Consider the following 4,684-nt stretch of genomic DNA (forward strand, 5'->3'; position numbering starts at 1 on the left):
CTAAGGGTGTCAGTAGATGAGTAAATGCCATCCCTTAATAATCCTGAAGTCCTAAGTGCGGATCGTAAAAACATGTTTCATAAAAGAATGCATTTTATGCCTTTCTTTGATCGTCCGTTCCTCATTTAAAACAGATGCTGTCAAACCAGGCATCACGCCATGTGCTAAAGGTTCGAAGGTTAAACAAACATCACCTCTATTTATTTGTTTGTTTGTCTGTATTTGAAATATTTATTTATTTTGAGACAGAGAGAATGGGGGAGGGGTAGAGAGGGAAAGAGAATCCCACGCAGGCACCATGCTGTCAGTGCACAGAGCCTGATGTGGGGCTCGATCCCCAAAACTGTGAGATCATGACCTGAGCCCAAATCCAGAGTCGGAAGTTTAACAGACGGAGCCACCCAGGCGCCCCAAACAAACGTCACCCTTAATACACTTATGTATACAAGGTTACACAGGAAACAACTACCAAGCACTAAGACATGTAAGTCCTGGCGACTGGATGCCTGCTGTTCCTAACGGTGGGACTGGACAGATAACGTACAGTCATGTCACGCATGATATTGCAGTTGTGCAAAAGTCTGCGCACCTCGTTTTCTAGGCCAGGGGAACAGACTTGAAAGGTTTGAAGCGGGACGTGATAGTGAAGAGATGTGTGTTTGAGAAAGCTTTTCTGTTGCTCATACGTAGGAGAGGATAAAGAGGCAAAAGAACAGAAATAAGGACCAAAGAAGGTGGGTTGGCAAATGCGGGCTGCATATGGGGAAGTTCTAACCTTGCCGGCGATGGCACAGGGACACTTGACAAATGAGCAGACCCTGGAGAAGGCAGAGGAGTCTCAAGAACCTGGATCGCTGCGCGGCCGGCCGAGTAGACGGAAGGGAGATGCATCTAGGGAAGGAAAAGAGCTTGAAGTCATTGAGCTCAGGTTGCACCGGCAGAGGTGTGGGGTTGCATGTTTACAGAATTTGGGAGAGGGACCATTTGGAGCAAAAAGAATAGAAAATAACCAACAGACAAATTTAGTTAGTGGGACTGGGCAGCAGTCAATGCAATAAAGCCTCACGTCTCATTAGGTTATGGTCTCGTCACTCTGGAGCTTGATCTTGTTAGAAATATGGATGTCCTTCAGGATTTGATGGATGGGTCTGGAAGCCACAGGCAAGAGCGGTGGGACCACAGACCCGTGCTGGGTGCACCCCAGCAAATAAGAGAAGGTGGCAATGGAGTAAACAGATGGCAAAGTGCTTGTCTGCTTGCTCTTTAATTGTCTGACACTCATTCCAAATGTCTTGGGTCAATAAAAACATACAGCTCACAAGTTGAGAGGAACAAATGAATCTGTAAGCATGTAATTAATAGTATTAAGGTGTCTACGATATCGTTGCATTCTGAATTCGCAATTCGCAGGCACACTTTCTATCCTTTCCGTTTAAGTACGCCAGGTGAGGCATTACCTGCAATTATTGTTCACTATCTGTTTAATGGATAAATAACTAAGTGATTATACATAGCAGAAGTCCTTCTGCCAAGCCAGATTTGAGTCATGCAGGTTTAAATTTCATATATGTACATGTGTTTACATACAATGCATGTATATGTGCGTGAATATGCACACACGCACATATACATGCACACACATGACACAGGACACACACACACACACACACACACACAAACCTCCTTCTTGAGATAATGTTAAATCCAAAAGAAGTTGTCATTGGTCACATCTTGTCAAATGAAATGGTATGTATTTTTAAAGTCAAAATTAATAAAGAAGTGTGCGGATTATATGTCCTTAGTAATATGCAGTTATAGAAAATAGGACAGAAAGAAAGATAAGTTACCTTTAATCTCGGTCTAGCACATCGAGAGATAATTAATTTAGGGAAAGACTGAGGCCCACCTCAGAGGGCTTCTGGGAAAGGCCAGCCCCCATCACCCAGGACCTCCAGGAGATGTGCGAACACTTCTCTGAGACACCCTGATGGGACTGACTTCAGGCGAGATTCCAGTCTCCAGAAAGCCTGTGCTGTGTATGATAATTAGGACAGTGTCTGGCCCAGGAAGAGAACCCTGAGGAGCCTGAGGCCTGGGAAGAACAGTGGTGCACATCACATCTATGCTTCCTGAACATTCTAGAATGTGTGTGGGCGTGGTATAAAATAATAACTCCCGGGTAGTCAACATTTCACCAATGGGTGTTGACTTTGGGCATAACTCTGTGCCTCTGGGTTGAAGGCCTTCAGAGCAAGCGAGTGGCATTCCCAACCTGCACGTTTCCGGCCCCATCTGGGAGGTGCTGGGTCACCCGGTTAGTGCCCTGACACCATCAATCTCACTGTGTCTCAGGACACTGTGCGCTCTCATATTCCGAGGTCCACTTTAATGCGAGAACCTCACGTGCTTTTTCAGAAAGCAGCTCGTCATTCAAAGGGGGCTGGGCCATCCTAGAGCAGGGTCCACGCGCCCGCCTCCCGGTGAGGCTGGACTGTTCTGTGGGACGGGCTGTGGTGGGTCTTGCAGGGGGCTCCCTGGATCAGTCTTCTTTCTGCTCTAATTAGGGAGCTCATTTGCTTACTCAACAAACAGCCATTACGTGTTCAGGCTGTGAAATCTGCGTAACAGCATCAATTATGCCCTTGCTTCTACACCTGGGACTTGTCTGTGCACCTGCTGCGGGTTCCCAGTCCGGTTAACAGACCTGAGTGGATGGCCTGGTATCACTTGGGCCATCAAAGGACTCATGCCCTGTGCACTGCCCACGAAGAGGCAAATTTAGGAACCACGCATACTGAAAGGCGATTACCTCCTTATTTTCCAATGACCAATTAGAAAATGTCCTGGTTTGGGATTTTGAACCCAGAGAACGAGGCCCGGGGCTTGACTCCATGATTCCACATCCTTGAGACCTGGCATGGGTCCCCGTGGAACTCTGAGATTTGGTTATCTCACCGATGGAAAGGGGATAATTCTCGCTCTGCTTTCCACAAAGCCTCACCAGGAAGACCACTTGGGTGCGTGGAAAGTTAACAACTGTTTTGTCACCCAGAATTGCCAAGCGGTTCGGAGCCCCACTCCTGCTGAGAGGAAAGGAAGGGACCCGGGAGCCCCGATCTATGCCCGTCATGGAGGCGCTCTGGGTGTCACATTCCCCGGGGGGAAGTTTAGACATAGGACTCTTGTGGGCCCGGTCTATGTTACACACACCACACCTGGCACAGAGTGAGCCTTCAGTAGTCATCAACTACCTGACAACTTTGGTCTGTGCCAGGCTGAGAATGAAGATAAAGACAGTCTTCCTCTCCCTGAGGCCAGTTTGGATTTCCCACACGGGAGCCATGGCAGTGCTCAGCTTCCTGGACCTCACCGCCCCTCCCCCGGCCTCTGCAGGCCTCTCCTGAAACGCACACTTTCCTGGTGCAGCTCTTCGTGCACCGGATCCCAGATGTTCAGGGGAGGGTCCTGGAGGAGAGGAGGCGTCCACTCTGCACACGCTCACAGTCATTGGCCAAAACCGGACAGCGATACCAAGGATCCCTCAGGAGCACCTACCGTGGTCTTAAGGTCAAGTGACAGAGGTTACAAAGTGGACACCACTGCTTCTGGGACCTACCCTGTCCCAGCGTGAGGGTTCTTCTGTTGGTATCTTTTCTCACGCAGAAGAAGAGGAGCAAGCTGTACCTTCCTGCATTGCCCGGGTTTATTAAAAACAAACTTGAAGAACTCAGATTTGAGAATTCAGGAGAAAATATACATGTCTCAGATTCCATTTAAAAGATTGTGTTGACCTAAGGCCTTGGGCCTTCACAGTCAGGCTTGATGTCTGATAACGATTTCCTAACATATCCACTGTCATTGGGCTCTTTGCTAAGATCGGTAGTCAACAGGTGAGCCGAGCGGGGCTCCACTGAGGGCTCCCCAAAGCTCCCTGCAGGGACCTGACAGGAGTGTCCTCCAGCTCAGCTGGGGCCTGAGATCTGGAGCTCCGGCATGAAGCCCCGAGCCTACATTCCGATTCGTTTATGTGATCTTATCTGGAGCTTTCGGGGTGTGCATGTGCTGTGTGTGAGTAATGATTTGTATCTGTGCACGCATGTGAGCACACACCCTCCTGTGAGGAAATGAATGTGCTTCGTTTCCTGTTGTTATTATTAGAAACGGCTCAGAGGAGTTCACAAAAGGAAGGCAACAGGGTCACCTGGGTGGCTCAGTCGGTTGAGCGTCCGACTTCGGCTCAGGTCATGATCCCACGGTTCCTGGGTTCGAGCCCCGCGTCAGGCTCTGTGCTGACAGCTCGGAGACGGGAGCCTGCTTCTGATTCTGTGTCTCCCTCTCTCTTTGCCTCTTCCCCTGCTCATGCTCTGTCTCTCTCCCTCTCGAAAATAAAAATAAACATTAAAAATGTTAAAAAAAAGGAAGGCAGCATTGTAGAACTTTCTATGTCATCATCATTTACCAGAATGTGCTATATTACATAATTTTGAAAATATTATGTAAAATATTACAAATTTGCATTGTAAGATTCAGGATAAACATTTGTTAAACATTGGCTGTCTATGTGTTTATACATGTGGTATACGTATGTATAATAGGTGCTAATTATTTATAACTGCCTTGATCTTTTCTAACTTATTCGTAATTTCTTGTGCATCAGGGCAAATTCATGTATATTTGGGAATGT

This window comes from Panthera leo, chromosome A3 (assembly GCF_018350215.1).
Source record: "Panthera leo isolate Ple1 chromosome A3, P.leo_Ple1_pat1.1, whole genome shotgun sequence".
Lineage (NCBI taxonomy): Eukaryota > Metazoa > Chordata > Mammalia > Carnivora > Felidae > Panthera > Panthera leo.